We start from the raw sequence: 19,891 nt of genomic DNA on the forward strand, positions 1-19,891 counted from the left end.
ACTGCCCCCCCTGCTGGCCTGGTCACCTTTAACTGTCCAAGCCTGGTTTCCTCTTACTGCCCCCCCCGCCAGTCTGGTCACCCCCAACTGCTCCCCTGCCAGCCTAGTCACCCCTAACTGCCCCCCCACTGGCCTAGTCACCCCCTACTGCCCACCCTGCTGTCCTGGTCACCCCATACTGCCCCCCTGTAGGCCTGGTCGCCCCCAAATGCCCCCCCATTGGCCTGATCACCCAAGGCAGCCTGCTGCTCAGTCATTTGATGGCCCCTCATTGACCCCCCCTCTGTCGGCCTGGTCACCCCATACAGCCTGCTGCTCAGTTGTTTCATCGCCCCTCACTAACCCCCCTGCCAGCCTGGTCACCCCACGCAGCCTGTTCAGTCATCCGTTCCGTTGTGATGGTCGCTTAGGCTTTTATATATACAGATGTTTCTTTAGAAATATTTTGGGCTTTTTCTGTTCTCTTATTTTCCCATATAAATTTCAAAATTATCATACTCATCCTCTACACATGGAAAAAGAAATATTGGAAATTTGATTGGCATTACATTGAATCTATGGATCAAATTGGGAAGATTAACTTATTTATGAAACTGAGTTTTCCTATCCTTGAACATATGGCACACCTCTAACTTTTGTCTTCATTAATATATTTGAATAAATATTTAAAAAGTATTCCATAAAGCTAACATGTCTTTTGTTAGACTTGTTCCTTGATCCCTCATATTTTGTGCAGTTATTTTAAATAATGACCTTTTAAATTTTGTTTAATTATTACTGGTATAGAGAAATGCAACTAGCTTTTTTTTATATCAGAATTTTTGTAAACCTCATTAATTCTAATAATTTGGCAGTACTTTTCAGGGAATATTATTTGTAGATCTTTGTATGCAGTTATGTTCTCAGTGTAATGTTCTTTCTTTTGTTCCAATTCTAGTTTTTTGTGTGTTTTTTGGTTTTCTTTTTATTTTTGGTCTTATTGAACTGATGAGAGGCTCAACTATAATGATGAATAGAAGTTTTGATGGCTGACATTTTATCAGGTTCCTGATTCTAAAAGATATATTTTAAAATTTTACCATTAAGTATTATGATTTTAATAGGATTTATTTAGGATACCTTTTATCAGTTTTTTAAAAAGCCTCTTCATTTTAATATTGTTAAGAATGCTTTTCATGAATAAAATTTGAATTATATCAAATATGCTGTATCCATTGAAATTTTATTTTTACTATTTTTTTCTTTTTCTATTGAAATTTTATGAATGTTTCCCTATAATTATTAAATATGTTAAAGTATATATTAATGGAATATTAATGTTGAGTCACTCTTTTATTTCTCTAATAAGCCTACCAAAGAATTGATGTATTTTCTTTTTTATACATGGTGGGATTTCATGTGTTAAGTTTTTTGTTTGTTTGTTTTCCTTTACACTAATGTATGAGATTGACTTGTGATTTACCTTTCTCATGCAGTCCTTTTCTGATATTGGTTTTCAGTTAATACTAAAAATCTTATAAAATGACTTGGGGGCATGTTCTTTCTTCTATTCCCTGACAGATTTTCTGTATAGAAATTATGTGTTCCTTAAACGGTTAGTATTACTAGTCTGTAAAACTACCTAGTCCTAGGCTGTACATTTTCTTGGTGCAGAATTTTTAATCTCTGCTTTAATTTCTTTAACAGTTAGAGAACTACATATGTTCTCCTTAACAAAGAAAAAAAAACAAAAAACACAACATTCATATTTGGTTGAATTTTCCTAGGAATATAACCCTTCCATGAATTTTTAAAATTTATTGTCAGCAAATATTTCTTTTCTTTTCTTTAAAAAAATATATATATTATTGATATTTTTACAGAGAGAAAGGGAGAGGGATAGAGAGTTTGAAACATCGATGAGAGAGAAACATCGATCAGCTGTCTCCTGCCCACCTCTTACTGGGGATGTGCCCGCAACCAAGGTATATGCCCTTGACAGGAATCGAACCTGGGACCTCTTGGTCTGCAGCTGTCAGCAAGTATTTGCTGTATTCTTTTACTCTTTTAAATTTTTATAGATTTTATCATAATGACTTCTTTTACTTTCAAATATTGAAAATTTTGATAATTATCTGGTCAATCTTTTCTGAGTTTTATGAATTTTTATTAATCTTTTTGAACAAAAAATATTAGATTTTGTTGATTTTCTCTGTTTTTTTTATTTCTTAATTTCTGACTTCATCTATATTCTTCTCTTTTTAATTTTTTTTTTATTGATTAAGTTATTACATATGTATCCTTATCCCCACGTTACCCCCCATTCCTCCCACTCATGCCCTCACACCCCTGTTGTCTGTGTCCATTGGTTAGGCCTATATGCTTGCATTTAAGTCCTTTGGTTGATCTCTCCCCCTTACCCCCACCCGCCCCTACCTTCCCTCTGAGGTTTGACAGTCTGATCAATGCTTCTCTGTCTCTGGATCTGTTTTATATTCTTTTCTTGATTTCATTTTCTGAGGGTTCATTCCAAAACTCAGACATGTAACTCATTAATTTTGAAACTTTGTTTTTATAATGTTAGCACTTAAGGCTTTAATTTTTCCACTAAGGACCACTTTTACTGTATTTCTCAAGTTTTGGTATCTATTACATTTAGTATTTTTATTATTGTTCTGTACTAAGTACTTTCTAATTTTTATTATGATTCTTTATATTATTCATTATTTATATAGAAGTATTTTAAATTATCTTGAGGCTTCCTTTGTGGTCTAATGGGGTGGTCAATTTTCAAATTCAGTTGTTAGATGCTATATTTTATATGTTTTTTAGACAAAGCTTACTAGGTATGGTTTTCAAATCTATATTCTTATTCATTTTTGTCTGCAAATTTAGTAATTGCCAAAAGAGTTGTGTTAAAATAGCCACCAATGAAATCATATTTATCAGTTTCTTAATCTACTTCTTTCAATTTCTGCTTTATATACTTTTAGACTGTGTTAATAGACACATTTAGAAGTTTGAATCTTCCAGATATATTAAACCTTCTCAAATAATGATCTTTTTAATGTCTCATTATACTTTAATATTAAAGTATATTTTGAAATACTTGAATTATCTCATTATAATATGCTAATGCTTTTTTATTAGTATTCCTTCTATTTTATCCTTTTATTTCAAGTACTTTTTAGTCTTATATTTTAGACATTTTTCTTCTACTATACATACATGGATGATTTTTAAAATTCTAACATCTAATATTTATCTTTTATTTCCAATATTTGTCTTTTAAATGAAGTGTATAGTTTATTTAAATGTATTGTGGCTACCAGTCTCTCAATTTTATTTTGTGCATTTTGTTCAACATTATTTTTGACAGACCTTTATCTGGGGAAATCTCTTGAGATGTCATTTCTTGGGGCTTTCATCTATATAGGATATTTATTACTATTTAGAGCTTATAAACCATAATATCTCTTAAAATACTTTGTGCATTCCCCCCCCCCCATCTTTTTTTTTTTTTTTTTTTTTTTTTTTTGCCAAGATATGTAGAGTGAATATATATAGACTTCATTCCTGAGTGAGGGTTGGTTTACGAATTAACAGGAAAAACATTTCCCTCTACCAAAATATAAAGTTAGTTTTTTGTTAGTCTTTATTTTTTGTTGTGTTGTTTTGTGCGTTTTTTCTCCTATAAAACATATTTTGAGTGAAGACCTTTATGCTTTTGGTATTATGTGATGCTATCCTACCAGATTCCCCAAGAGGTGGTCTCTAACATTTGCCACTTATTTTTGCCCCTCAAATTCATCAAAACCAAACTTTAGATGCCCAAGTAATAGCATTGCTTCTCAGTTATTTTGGTTTTGTTTGTTTTTGTTTAGGAGTTCAAAGCCCTTACTACTCTGGATTCTTGTTCTTACTCATGTTTGGTACTTGAGGAATTCCTCTACCTTTTTTCCAACTCAGTTAAACATTTCTTTTTTAATTTTATCACATATTTACATAGAATTTTTCTAGCAGGATAATTGTTTAAGATATCTAGTTTCTCACACTGATAATTCTGAAATTCTTTCTCCTTCTTTATTAAGTGTTTATATTAAATTTGAATATTAAAAAATATAAAGTTCATTAAATCATAAAATTTTAGTTCTAATTCATGACAAAACTATCCAAAGAGGGTAGTAGATGGGAGAGTATCCATAGATTATGAAATTAAAAATAATCTGTTGTAAGTTTATTAGTCTGCATACATACAGTGTTAGAAGAGAGAAACACAGGGAAATGAAGGTAGAAGCCAGATATTCACGCATGTATTCATTAAGTCAGCAGATAATCATTCTGTACTTGCTCTAGGTCAGAAATTGGGCTGGGCACTGAGGGAAGAATTGGGCACAAGATAGATAGCATGCTCGCCTTCACAGCGTTTCATGTCTGAAAGTAGGCTAAGGTACACATAACAAGCTGAAGGGGCCTGAATGGAGAAAAGCCAACACGTGAACAAGAGCTGGTGAGCACTAATAGGAAAGCCATAGGCTTTAAGAGGAATGGCTGTTCAAGTAAAAGAAGGTTAAGAAAATATCAGTCTTGCACATGGCAGTGATATTGCATGTTAAACCTACACTCTTCAAAGGCAAATAAGATCTCTCAAAGAGATCATGATGTCTACGTAAAGATGAGCATTTAGGGAAATGGCTTTACTAGGTCTTCAGAGTTTTTAAATATCTGTAATAGAACTTTTGCATCTGTTGTGTATGCCAAATTACAATAGATAAAGTATTGTGAAATAGCAATGAATGAACTAGAACTAAGATCCCAGGTGTCACTTTTGTTTTAGGTAGACAAAAAGTCTTGCATTGAACTTGAATCGTATGTGCATATCACACATCTCTTATCATTGGTCACTTTTTAGATGTCAAAGAATCTCCCTTTTTTTTCACATTTTGTGCTACCAGAACTGTAATCCAATAATAATTTTCCTGGGAAGTGCTTCGCACATGCCACGAGGGAGCAATTGCTTTGCTGCACTGCACTTAAAGGAGTTTAAACTAAAAAGACACAAATTTCACTTTCCTAGCTAGTAGGGTTGTGAATATTCTAAGAAAAAAATTATTTTAAATTATTGAATTTTCACTCCTATGAGACATCAACATAATTGCAGAGCGGGCACCTTGAATTTTTTATATACTTATTTATTAATAAAGAAGAACTTTCTATTCATACTCCAAAAGACTGGTCCAGTGGAACAAAACAATAATGCAATGAAACCTCTGGTTCATTAAATTGGAATGCCACGATTGAATTACTAATTTACGTTGTTTTTAATTTCGTGTTTTAAAATATAGGAGGAAACCGTTCCCTGGGAGCCAGCTTACCTCCAACTCTGACTAGGAAAGTTTTATCTGTCCCTGGGGAACCGGGAAGTAGGGGGATCCACGCAGTTTCACAGGAGCATACCATGAAACATTCACAGACATGTTCTTACATTACAGGGGGCTTACTAAACATAGCCAGTCACTGAAGAATACACATAGCATTCTAAGGCTTTTCAAAGGCATTTTTATAAAGAAAAAGATAGATTTTGAAAATCTGACTTCAGTGGTGTCTCAGATATATTTGCCCAGAATGTATACTCTGAGACAGGGATATGTGAATGATTTATAGGGGATCAGCACTTTGGAATGAAGGAAGGGAAGGGAAGGGAAGGGAAGGGAAGGGAAGGGAAGGGAAGGGAAGGGAAGGGAAGGGAAGGGAAGGGAAGGGAACTCTCTGAGAAGGCCTCAAGCAAGCTTCTGGCAGCTCTGGAACTGGACTGACCTTTAGAGTTGGGAAGAATCACCCTTTAACCTCTGGGTGGACTGACCCTGGGATGCAGACTGTTCCTGGGAATGGGCATGAGCTGGGTGAGGTAAAAATGCAATCATGGCCATTTCAGAGGAGGGCTACAGCTGAGGACTGTCCCCTGGTAGTGCTGACAGCACCCACACAGTAACAAGTCTTGCAGTCCTGACGGTAGATCTGGGTGCTGCATCATAGGATCCACAGCTAAAAAGAATTTAAACAAAATCAGACAAAATTTGTCCAAAACTAATGAAGGAAAAACATCTGACTTGCGAGATTTTAGACCATTAAACATTATCCTTCATTCATTTAGCAACCAGGCCTTTAGTACTCAACCATGTGCAGACATTTTAACCGATGCTGTGGAACTGTGGGCACGAATCAATCACAGCAGTAAGGAAGCACTGAGCATCCACCATAGGCCAAGTGTGTTATGTAGGTTTTTCATCCAATCTTCACAAAACCCTTACGAAGTGGGTATTGATTCTGATAAGGAAATGAAGCTTTTATGAGAGTTAAAAATTTGTCCAGGACCACAAAGTAAGTAGGCGGCAGATCAGGGAGGCAGTGCATTCTGCATGAGTCCAAAGCCCAGGCCCGTTCCAGAGGAAAGCATTGTGCTGTCACCAGGTCAGGTCTGACGGCCATGACAAAATAAAGCTAAGCACACTCCATGCACAGGCAAAGTGCCAAGACATGGAGGAGGAGACGACCAATTCTCCCTGAAGACTGTCATGGGAGTACCTGGAAGACCGAGTAGAGTTCTCCTGGCTGGAGTAAACGGGATAAGGGGATGGTAAATTGAAGGAGACTCATGATGATTAGAGACATAAACTAATTCATTCTTCACACGGGATTCATTATAATGGTTCTGAAACTAAATCACATCCTGGTTAAAACACTCATTTTGCACCTCAGTCCTTCATGTTTCAGCTAGAGATCCTAATTGTGTCACACAAGACTTAAGGCCATTAACATAATCCCGTCCTTGCTCCCTTTGCGGCCCCCAGCTCTTAACTTTCCTGGGTTTAAAATCTATACTTCACTCAGGCTGAACTACTGCCATTTCCCTCGGGCCTTGCTTTGTGTCTTCTTTGCTGTATCTCTGTCACTGCCCATCTCTCTTTTAGTTTCTTTCTCAGATTCTCTCAACACCTCTCTTTTTGAGTTGCCACTGCTTACTCTTGGGATACTCTCCACCTCACTGCTTGTCACCTGGCTAATCCACATGTCTCTCTGGGAAGACTTCTCTGGGTTTGGTGCTTCCTACGTGTCCCCCACAGCACCCTGCGCCCAGTCACCATCACAGTGATTCTCATGCTCTGTTGACACAGTAGGTCAATGGTGCCTGTTCCTCACTAGACTGCTAGCTACTAGAGGGAAGGAACCATGTCATATTTATATTCTACTACTTGCCTCAGGCACAGCATCTAGTGCATAGTAAGTATTTAATCGTATTATGAAGAAGGAAGGAAGGGAGGTAGAGAGAGGAAAAGGAAGGAAAGAAAGAAAGAAATTGGTCAGTTAAACAAAGAGAGAATTATATCTGGTAATTCAGATTTATAAAATATCTCTTGTAACTGGCTATTGTGAGGTTTATTAATAGCTTTTAGATTAAAAATACAAATATAGGTCATTCCAATTTCAGAATATTTTAAAGGGAATGCTAAAATATACCTCTTAAACTAAAGAATGTTTGGTAGTAATTTTGAGAGAGAAAAAACGTTTTAATATATTCAGTCCTTCATAATGTCTATATTGCTATGGTCTTGACATTTGATATCCCTAATAAAAAGTAGGTATTTTTAGATTTGCTCTTTGTTGTCTTTTTTTAACTTTCTATGTCATTCAAATCCACCTTCTCCCCCATAATTTTGTAACTCTTCAATTATAAAACTATTATATGCTTATTAGAAACTATAGAAATATATAAAGCAAAAACTCACCCCAAATGCTTCTACAGATATTTCAATTATAAATTTTTCTCCCCCTTTTCCTTCTATTTCTTCTGTACTCTAAAACAAAACTGAGCTATATATTAAATTTTACATTCTGCTTTTTCCTCCAGAAAGCTAATAAAAACTACTCCTCAAGTCATTAAAAATTTCTCAAAAGAGGATTTTTAGTTGGTGTGAGTTACTTAATTTCATAAGCACATCATAATATATTTAACAATTCCCTTGTGCTAGGACATTTAGTTAGATTCTATTTTTTTGATAGAAATATAACTAAAAAATAAATTCAGTATAGCTTGGATAATGATTTTACTGGTAGTTGTACCAGCCTCTCTATTTTAGCTGCAGTTATTTTGACTACTATTAATTAAAAAAAAAAAAGCTTCACTTTACTATCCTGAAACTTTAAGGAAATTCTGAGACTAATATGATATTCCTTATAAGAAAAAAAATACATTTATTTATTTATTTATTTATTTATTTATTTATCAGACATTAATTGGTTTTCTGATACTTAGGTCTAAAAACTATAGAGGCCTTCAGAGAGAGGACTTTTGAGAGCTTATAGTTTGATGTGGCAACCAGTCGTGCACACGAATATACTGGTGGAAGACTGTGGGCTCAAAGTCATGAGAACTCAGACTATTAATATTATAGGATGTCTGAAGGGAGAGAGCTTTTCTATTGAGGTGCTATATAAGGCTCTAAAGTAATTACAACATTCTAGAATAACTTGCTTGTCATTTGTTTATGTATGTACAGATGTCAAAAGGTAAAATATAATTATTTTGTTCCAAATTCTCAATTAGCCAATTTAAAAGCTATAATTAATAACTAGTAATATTCATTCAAAAATACTATTTTAGTTCTCAAAGATTATACCAGTTAAAATAAATTATAAGAGAAATTATGACTTGAAGATGTCTATAAGGAAAATGGGTACTTTATAAAATATACAATGGTTTATAATATTAAAGTTTATCTCTCTACCACATTTAATTTCTGAAAAATTGTTAGGTTTTATATGCACTTTTTAAAATATCGTGTAATGATTCAAATTTCTCCACTGATATATAAAGAAACATATTTCTCCAAGAAGAGAAATTCTCCTACTTTTGCAAATGTTTGTCTATTTAGTTTACTTTGGAGTTGCCCTTTGTTTGTCCTCATCTCAGGTAGGAGCCCCCTTTTTCATTTCTCTTAAGGTCCAACTCATTGTAAGGTTGTTGAGTTGGAAGGAAGTGTCAGTTCCTGCGCTTTCCTCCTTCAAGTATGCCCTGGTTTTAGTTTTGGAGGTCATGCTCCTGAAACACACTAATTTGCCTCTCATGTCATGACCACTTAAAAAAAGCCACCCATGCTGCATAATACATAGGCTCTCTCAGGAGGAGGTCCCATACCTTGACTACTTCTGAAGGTTTAAAGAGGGTCCCAAGTCTGAGTGCCACTCTGAACTCAGTGTCCATGGTATTTTCATTAATTACCTTTTCATGCCTTGTTGGCTGGAACACCAAAAGTTTACTTCCATAAGATGGTAACTATAAATGTGAAGAGGATGCCAACTATAAAATAAGAACCAGATTTCTAAATAATACAGCATACACTTTTCATTACCCTTATAGCTCTGTTATTTCCATCTTCTGCTTGCATGGGGGAAAGCAGGGTGAATGCTAATGTGTTTTATATTTATCTTTCTGGAACATACAATTTTTAAGGTAGTCTTCTTACTAAGAACAATTTCTCCTAATAGGATCCTGTTCAGGAAGAGAGACCAAAATGAAGAGTCATACTGCTGAGGTAAGAAACACAGCTGTTCTTCTTGCCATGATTTGTTCAAAGACTAGCTCCATTAATGGTAAGCAAATGATTTATAACCCATGAGTTCACATGTGAAAGTCATTGTGCACTGCGTAATTGGCTGCAGGTACAGTAGAGCTAATGTGCTATACCTGTGAGCATTGCTCATACAGTGTTAATACTTGGGGTCATCATTAGGCAGATAGACATCATGGCATACAGTTCTCTCTCTTGCCTATTTTACCAAAGAATATTATTTTAAAGTTTGTATGTCCTTGACCCCATTTCTCTTCTATAGCCATAATTTCCACCCAAATATCTTGTTTCTTGGCTTTACTATTTTCTTATGCTGTCCTACATTTTCCAAAGCTAAGAGTAAGTAGTTTGATTGCTTTCATCAATCAGCTCCCCTCAGAACTCTGAACAGATTCATCCTCAGCCATTCTAGCATCCAGGAGATTGTGATGCATCTGTGAGACATAGCTTACAGTGCATAACAGACACCAACGAAAGGGTGGCCAGGCAAGGAAGACGGGGCAGCCATCTTTACACAGCAAATCCTGGGTTTCTGCACAAGGAAATGACCCTGTGTTGGGCTTTCAGAAATAAAATAATCACTCACAGATGAAACAACTGTAATAATTAATCCACATAAGAATTTCCTCATCGGTAAATTAATCATATTTAACATTGATTAAAACCAAGAAGAATCACATGAGATTCACAAAACACATGGTGACCATTTCAGTCATTAACATACACACTGCAACCAAATTATTTGTAAGCAAGATATGTTTAACACTGAGTAGTGATGATATTTGGGGGCCTGACAAGAGGAAAGGATGTTAGTTTAGTGTTTCCTGGGGTGAAAAGGTTTTTTCTTTCATTTTGTTTTTAAATGTATAACTTGCCTCTGTTTACCATTCTATTCAGAAATTTGAAAATAGGTATGCTTTAAGAGGTTTTGAGGAGTGGTAAATGAAACAACAGGTTGTTGTAGGTTTCTAGAAAAGCATTATATGCCCATGTCCTTTTACAGTTTATTTAAACCTGGATTCTGTTCCCTCTTAATTAACTGACTGCATTTTCACCAGAATAAAATAATGTTGGTATAAGCACTGCTCCTCCTTTATATGGAAAATTAATGGGTGGGCCACTATCCCAAACACCAGAGAATGAACAGATCTACCTTTAGAGCAGTGGTTCTCAACCTGTGGGTCGCGATCCCTTTGGCAGTTGAAAGAACTTTTCACAGGGTTCGCCTAAGACCATCCTGCATATCAGATATTTACATTATGATTCATAACAGTAGCAACATTACAGTTATGAAGTAGCAACGAAAATAATTTTATGGTTGGGTCACAACATGAGGAACTGTATTTAAAGGGCCAGAAGGTTGAGAACCACTGCTTTAGAGGTAATTGAACCTGACATGTCTTGAAAAACACCACACACAGTCTTTTACGATGTAGTGGTGGGATCCACAAAACGTATGACTTGAAAATCTAAGGAATGACTCCATTATCCTATCTAATGAAAAAGGGAATATGCAAATTAACCATCACTCCAGTCACAAAGATGGTGGTGTCCATAGCCACAAGATGGTGGTGCCCAGTCCTCTCAGCCCCGCCAGAGTCCCCCAGTTCCGGGGGGGGGGGAGGGGGCAGCTGCTGAGAGCGCGCAGCATGAGCAGCCTGGTGGAATGCTTGCTTCATCACCATGGCAAGTGTTCCACCCTGGCCACGGAGGGCCTCTGGAATGCTTGCATTGTTGTAGGCCGGGCTGAGGGATCTCCCCCACCCCCGCCCCATGCATGAATTTCGTGCACCGGCCTCTAGTAATGGTATAAAGCACATTACTTTTGATAGAAGGACTCTGAAATCTGCAATTCTCTTCACTGGCGCTCTTCCCTACACTGTGCTGTACAGAATATGTGCAGTACTATTCTGAGTTTTCCGGAAGTGAAAAAACTTTATGGAAATCATATGCAAAATGTTTCTCAAGTTTTTTGCAGTTTACTTTTTTATGAGTCTGTTAAAAATTTAAGAGGAGCCTTGTTGACATTTTATATGCTTATTTTTCTTTCAAAAGAAAATTGGAGGATTTTTAATTTTTCATATCTAAGATGATAAAAGGTGAAATAACGTCATAATTCATGTTCAATTTGATATTTGGTTGTTTTCTTTTCTTTTATGAGTTTTATTTATCTTGCAACCAGTCTTGAATGTCTCATCTTAAAAAACAAGTTTGTTTCACTTTTTTCTGTTTTGGGGAATTTGCCTAGACTTAAGTATCCAGAGAGAAAACCTGATATAAAAAAAATATAAATTCTTAAAATACTACCTCTGAAAATTTTCATAAATGATGCAAATATTTTAAATAGTATCAATAAAGTATTTTAAGTACCCCAATAAGTGATTTTGGTGAATGCTTTGAAAATAAAGAGATGAACATAGTGTCTTGAATATATTTGGATATTGCATTAATATTGTTTCTCTCTCAATGTGTTTATGAAATGGAATACTTTTCATGGAAGAATATAGCTACAGCCATTTATTACTTTGTATAATGTTTTATTCATCAAAATGACACTAAGATTTTTATACTTCACCAAATACTTTACTAATCCAGGTACTTCAAAGTCCCTTTGTGATCTCTAAAGAGAGAAACGTTATGACATTTGTAGAAACAACAATTCATTAGGTTTAACACAACTATTAGTTCTTTAATTAAATATTGACTTGAACTGCCAGTTTCTACTTCAGGTGAAAGAGTGATCTTTTATCAGCAAATGGTTGGACTGATTCACTGCATTAGTCAACCAACTTCACATAATTGAGTGCCTCCTATATGCAACTCAACACTTTGGCACTGTGTGTATACATAGTGATGTGGCAGGAGTTAGAAATAAATGTTTTATTTGATCTTGTTATTATTACAAAAATAAGAATTAAAATGCCATCAAAAAAAGGCTGATAAAGGCTTCTAGTCAAGATGGCAATATAGGTATATACAGTACTTGCATCTTCCTACAGCCACATCAAAATTACAACTACACTACAGAACAACCATCATTCAGAACTGCCTGAAATATAGCTGAATAGGAGTCCTACAACTAAGGATATAAAGAAGAGCTACACTGAGACTGTTAGGAGGGCCAGAGACATGTGGAACAGGCTGCTCCCATGCCCACATCTGGCAGATAAAAATCAGGAGGGATATCTCAGCTTTGGAAGTTTCCTCTAAAGAGTGAGAGATCTGAGCCCTACACCAGGCCCCTAGCCCAGGGTTTTGGTGCCAAGAAAAGAAGTCCCCATAACTTTTGGTTGTAAAAACAAGTGAGGATTGTGGCTAAGACTAAGGGCTGCTGGAGTACCAAGCATTCCTCTTAAAAGACCCATGCATGGACTTATCTGGACTCACTATCTCTGAGCTCCAGCACTGGAGCAACAGTTGAAAACCACCAGGGACATACGTGGAGGAACTGAATTATCTGGCATCAGAGTGAGAGCTTGCGGGGAGGGAGGCAGCTTTCTCTGAGACTCAAGTGCTGGCAGAGGTCACCATTCCTTTTCTGAGCCTTTCTACCATAGAGCCAGCAGGCAAGTACCGTATCTGAGTCTCCATAGCATGGCTAACACTATTTGCCCCACCCTGGTGATTCCATGAGGCCCTACCCCACCCAACTTCAGGGTCTACCCAATCTGTTTTCAGTGACTTGTCCATACAAATGGCTTCTCTTGGATCATGCTCCAGACTTTCCTAAAATCTCTCAAACAAGCAGCATCTAGCCTCAGCATGCCCCATAACTGTCACTAAGTGGCCCCAGGTTTGGCACTAGCAGTATCCAACCTTGGTTCACATCTTGATCTCTCCTGGGCATCTCCAAACCCAGCACAAGTATGGTTATCTGTAGATCACTTTATAGTTGATGCTGGGAGGCCCTGGAAGAATAAATGCAGCAGGTGACCATGGCCTGCATCTCCTGGGAAACCCCAGAGCCAGCACACCCTGTGAACAGCTTCAGACCATGTCTCCCCAAGCAACATACTCAAGAAGAGGACTCCGCAGACACCAGAGCCCCACTAAAATAAGTCCTACTTCATGGGATGGGTCCTTGCACAGCTGATCCTCCACAATGGTCACAGCCACTCCTTGTAGCTCAAAGGCCTGGGGTAAATACCTCCCATTAATCTGTCAATATCAATCAAGGCTCAACTGTAATAGGAGGGTATACACACCCTGGGGTGGTAGCGATGTGGACTGCCTAGCTTGAGTGGGAAGGCTGTGCCACTGGCCCTACAGTGCACCTACCACATAAAAGGCCACTCTACCAAGCCTGGGATATGTAGCAATTCTGCCTAATGCATAGAAACAAATACAGGAAGGCTGCCAAAATGAGAAGACAGAGAAACATGTCCTAAATGAAAGAACAAAGCAAGAAACGAACTAAACAATATAGAGATAAGCAATCTACTAAATGCAGAGTTCAAAACACTGATTAAAAGGATGTCCAATGAACTTAGAGGAAGGATAGATAAACTTAATGAAAATTGCAATAGCATTAAAAAGGACATGGTAACCTTAAAAAAGAATCAATCAGAAATGAAAGATACACTAACTAAAATGAAGAATACATTACAGGAAGTCAATGGTGGAGTAGATGAAGCAGAGGATTAAGTCACAGATTTGGAAGATAAAATAGCAGCCCTGGTCAGAGTGTCTCAGTTGGCTGGAGCATCTTGCTATGCACTGGAAGGAAGGCTGTGAGTTCTATTCCAAGTCATGGCACATACCTAGTTGTGGTTTGATCCCCATTTGGGGCACATTCAAGAGGCAACCAATCACTATATCTCTCTCACATCAATGTTTCTCTCTCTCTCTCTCTCTCTCTCTCTCTCTCTCTCTTTCTCTCTGAAATCAATTAAAACAAAATAAAGCAGCCTGGCCAATGTTGCCCAGTGGTTGAGTGTTGACCTATGAACCAGGAGATCACAGTTTGATTCTCAGTCAGGACACATGCCCAGGTTGTGGGCTTGATCCCCAATAGGGGGCATGCAGGAGGCAGCAGATCGATGATTCTCTCTCATCATTGATGTTTCTATCTCTCTCTTCCTCTCCCTCTCTGAAATCAATAAAAATATATTTTTAATAAATAATTTAAAAAGAAAGCAAAAAATACCCATCAGAACAGCAAAAAATGAGGAAAATGCAAGAAGCCTCTGGGACAACTTCAAGTGTACCAATATTCACATCATGGGTGCTGAAAAGAGAAGAATGAGCAATAATTTGAAAAGCTATTTTTTTTAATATTTTTTTATTGATTAAGATATTACATATGTGTACCCTCTACCCCCCCTCTCCCCGCTCACCCCCTCACCCCCCCGTTGTCCGTGTCCATTGGTTAGGCCTATATGCTTGCATATAAGTCCTATGGTTGATCCTTCCCCCTTGCCCCCACCCTCCCCTACCTTCCCTCCAAGGCCCGACAGTCCAATCAGAGCCTCTCCGTCTCTGGATCAGTCCTTGTTCATCAGTTTATGTTGTTCATTATATTCCACAAATAAGTGAGATCTTGTGGTATTTATCCACTCTCCAGTTCCATCGATGCTGTGGCAAATGGTAAGAGTTCCTTTTTCTTCTTCCTCTTCTTAAAGAATACCTTTCAGCATTTCATATAATGCTGGTTTGGTGGTGATGAACTCCTTTAGCTTTTTCTTATCCGTGAAGCTCTTTATCTGACCTTCCATTCTGAATGATAGCTTTGCTGGATAAAGTAATCTTGGTTGCAGGCTCTTGCTATTCATCTCTTTGAATATTTCTTGCCACTCTCTTCTGGCCTGCATGGTTTCTGTTGAGAAATCAGCTGACAGTCGGATGGGTACTCCCTTGTAGGTAACTGACTGTCTTTCTCTTGCTGCTTTTAAGATTCTCTCTTTATCTTTTGCTCTTGGCATTTTAATTATGATGTGTCTTGGTGTGGTTCTCTTTGGATTCCTTTTGTTTGGGGTTCTCTGCGCTTCTTGGACTTGTAGGTCCATTTCTTTCACCAGGTGGGGGATGTTTTCTGTCATTATTTCTTCAAAAAGGTTTTCAATATCTTGCCCTCTCTCTCCTTCTGGCACCCCTATAATTCTGATGTTGGTACGCTTGAAGTTGTCCCAGAGGTTCCTTACACTATCTTCATATTTTTTGAATCTCTTTTCTTTTTTCTTTTTCGGTTGGGTATTTTTTGTTTCTTTGTATTTCAAATCTTTGACTTGATTCTTGGGATCCTCTTGTCTGCTGTTGGATCTCTGTAAAATATTCTTTATTTCAGTCAGTGTATGCTTAATTTCTAGTTGGTCCTTTTTCATGTCCTCCATGGTCTCACTATACTCCTTGAGGGATTCATTAAATTTATCGGCGGTTTCCATAAAATTCTTGACAAACCTTATAAACGTGGCCTTGAACTCTATATCCAGTCATCTGTCCTCCTCCGTTTCTGACAATTGTGACCTGTTTCTCTGTCTCCGCATTTTGGCTGCTTCCCTGTGTTGATAGAGTGGCCCTGCGCGCCAGGTGTCCTGTAGGGCCCAGTGGCTCAGCCTCCCCAGTTACCTGGGGTGGACACTCTTGGTGCACTCTTGGTGCCTTGGTTGATGTAGGATCACTGGGAGGAATTGACCTCCAGGCCAATTGGCTGTGGGAATTAGCTGTGTCTGAAGTGGGAGAATGGTCCCCCTCTGACCACTGGGTACAGTGGCTCCTGGATCTAAGGAGGTGCTAATTCAGCCCCTGCCTGAGGCCTCACAGCCGGGCCACGAAGAGGCTCAGCTGTGAAGCAATGCAAGCCGCTGCGGGGCCTTGGGCCTTCTCTTGGAAGTTCTGGGTCTGGCAGGCCCGGCTGCAGTTAGGTAATTATCAGGTTGCAAAGGGCCGGGGCATTCACATGCAAAAGCCTCTGCCGCAGCCTGGGTGGGGCGGGGTCTCAGGGAGTCAAAAGGCCGGAGAAAGAAGCAATGGCTGATTCTCCAGCGCCCGGAGTCGCGCGTCTCAGTGTCCCAGTAATGGCTGCAAGCACCTCTGAGGGAAATCCGCCCTCAAGTTCGCCCGCTGCCGCCTGACAGAGCAGCCTCTCCCCGTATGAGTCCTGGGTCCCCAGAGACTTCCCAGAACCGGAGTTCAGAGCAGTCGGGAGCTTGTGATTCAAAAAGACAGCCGCGTCCTCAGGTGCCACCCCCTTTCTGTGCGCGCGAGCCGCCGCCGTACCTCTGCACTCAGCCTCCGCAGCTCCTCTGGCTCTCAGCGTGCTTTTCTTGTCTTCTAGTTGTAGAAATTACACTCAGCCAGCCTTCCTGTTTTTCTGGACGATGTTTGCTCCGTCCTTTGGGATAATTTTCAATTGCTGTGGAAGGCGACTATTTCCCGGTGTTTATCTATGCCGCCATCTTAGTTTCTCCTTGAAAAGCTATTTTAAAATATATTCGCAAAAACCTTCCCTAACCTGATGAAAAAAAAAAATAGACATATAAGTCCAGGAAGCACAGAGAGTCCCAGATAAGGTGAACCCAAAGAGGCTCACATCAAGACACATCATAATCAAAATGCAAAAGTTTAAAGACAAAGACAGAACCATAAAAAAAAAAAAAAAAACCAAGAGAAAAGCAGTTAGCCACAAGAAAGCTCATAAGACTGTTAGCTGTTTTTGCAACAGAAAATTTGCAGGCCAGAAATGATTAGAAAGAAATATTCCAAGTGATGAAAAGCAAGAACCTACAACCAAGATTGCTCTACCCAGCAAAGCTGTCATTTAGAATTGAAAGACATATAAAAAGCTCCCCTGAGAAGAAAAAGCTAAAGAAGTTCATCACCACCAAACCAGTATTACATGAAATGAATAATAAAAAGGATAAAAAATATGAACAATAAAAAGGCAATAAATACATATCTATCAACAATTGAATTAAAAAATAAATGAGCAGGCAGAACAGAAACAGATTCATAGATACAGAGAACATTTTGACTGTTGCCAGGTGGGAGGGGGGTTGAGGGCATCGGTGAAAAAGGTGAAGGGATTAAGAAATACAAATTGGCAGTTACAGAATAGTCATGGAGATGTAAACTATAGCATAGGGAATACTACTATAGTCAATAATATTCTAATAACTATATATGGTGTCAGATGGGTATGAGATTTATCAGGATGATCACTTAGTAAGTTATAAAATGTCTAATCACTGAGTTGTACACCTGAAACTAACATGATATTATATGTCAACTGTAATTGAAAAATAAAAAATGATATTTTAAAAGGCTGATGAGCTCTTCCTAAATAGGCAAGCATGTAGCAGCTGTGGGAGGAGGAGATAGAATGGTGGCATTTTTAAAAATGGGCATGTGGTTTTACAGATTGATTCATGAAAAATAAAAACAAGGATGCACTATTGAGTCAACAAATTATTATTATAGTTATTTTTATGAAATGATCTTGCTCTGCTTTTGAATTAAGTTGCAAATTTCAGTCACTCATTAACATTCCTTCTTTGAAATGCCTTTAATATGGTTATATATTAATTCTATTGCTACTAGTCTCCTGAAATAGAAGATTGACTTGACCTGTGGCTGGTGCTAGAGAGACTGTGTCCTGTGTCACATCAGTAAAGTAACCCTGAGTGTAACCCTCATAGAGGAAAGGCTAGCACAGGCAAAACAACATCATTGCTATTTTTCTAACTTCCAGCACTTCATTAACTATGGCACCTCATAGGGGTTATATAACTGTGAGCATAACTTTGTAAAGTTTATAAACATAACAGAGAGCCTTCTCACGGGTGTCCTGGGCCAGGCCGCATGCGTCGCTCCTTGAGGTCAACCAAAGTTCCTTCTCCAGACACAGCTTACCCTTTAGTTGCAAACGGAGGCAGGCTTCCCACATTAGCTGTCCCAGCGCTAACCCCTCAGAGATCACACTCAGCAGCCCTGTACTTCTGCCAGCATGTCACCAGAGAAGATTGATTGCCTCTTAATAATGTTTCTCGTAAGTTTCACCAATCTGGGTCTTTTTCCAGTTCCCAGGTTCTTAGCACTTGACCCCCACAATGGGGCATTCCTTGAGGCCCTGGCCTGACAAGACCATGGAGAGAAAACCGAAATTTTAGTCAGCAGTGCCGTCAGAATCTTAGACCTTCCTCTAGGCCTATGAGCACCCACTATTGTAGACAATCACAACTACCTGCTGCAGGACACTGCAGCCGCACCTCCAAGCTTGGGTAAGGCTTAGAAAATGTCCCCTATATTCACCATGCCCAGCCATTAGGGAGGGTGGTGTGATAAGCTAAGGCTGTTCCTTAATCATCATGACTTTCCCGGTTTTTAACGTCCCTTACTATGGAAACACACACATACAGAATTTTAAGATTATAAGAAGTAGAGACCAACAGGGATTTCTTCTTAGGAATTATCCCTCCCATGTTAAGATTCCATATCCTGGACTACAGTCTTAGCCACAGTCATTTTTGGGCATTGTTGTTACATGATCCTAAAATATGAAATATTAAAGTGTAGTGGGTGCTAATGCATGCCTGTGTGTGTATGCACTGATGGGTAGAAAGTCCCAGCCCTTTATAAGTGTGGGGCCGCCCTAGCTGACTTGGCTCAGTGGATAGAGTGTCGGCCTGCAGACTCAAGGGTCCTGGGTTTGATTTTGGTCAAGGGCATGTGCAAAGAGTTGCAGGCTCGATCCCCAGTGGGGGGTGTGCAGGAGGCAGCCGATCAATGATTCTCTTTCTCATCATTGATGTTTCTATCTCTCTCTCTCTCCCTCTCCCTTCCTCTCTGAAATAAAAAAATATATATAAAAAATAAAAAAATAAGTGTGGGGCCAGTGGATAGGACCACCACACACCTTACAGGATAATCATTCTACATTAAGCTGTTACTCTTTGACATTACATTTTAGGGTTATTATTTGAACCATAGTTGATTCAAATGGCCACAACTGTGCTTTAAAGAACTTCACTGGGTTTCCTTCTTACTTCATCCTTTTGATTTTGGGATCATTAGGAATGGTTCCTCCCCCCAAATTTCTGTGCTATTTAATGAAACATGGTAAATGATGTTTCCCTTTTAAATCTCTTTTTCCCCTCTCAATATTATTTTATAGGCCATTTATAAACAAACACACCCTACCTTCCTTTGTCCAAACCCGGGCTGCTGATAGCCCTGTTTGATTGAAGGGAAACAGTTTATTCCTTCAACAGCCTTTAAACAGGGAATCTTCTTAATTAAAAACTCACCCTGCCTGAGATCCTCTAGGAAAACTTCTTCCACAAAGAATG

The sequence above is a fragment of the Myotis nattereri genome (assembly GCF_964212035.1).
Source record: "Myotis nattereri genome assembly, chromosome: 3".
Classification (NCBI taxonomy): Eukaryota; Metazoa; Chordata; class Mammalia; order Chiroptera; family Vespertilionidae; genus Myotis; species Myotis nattereri.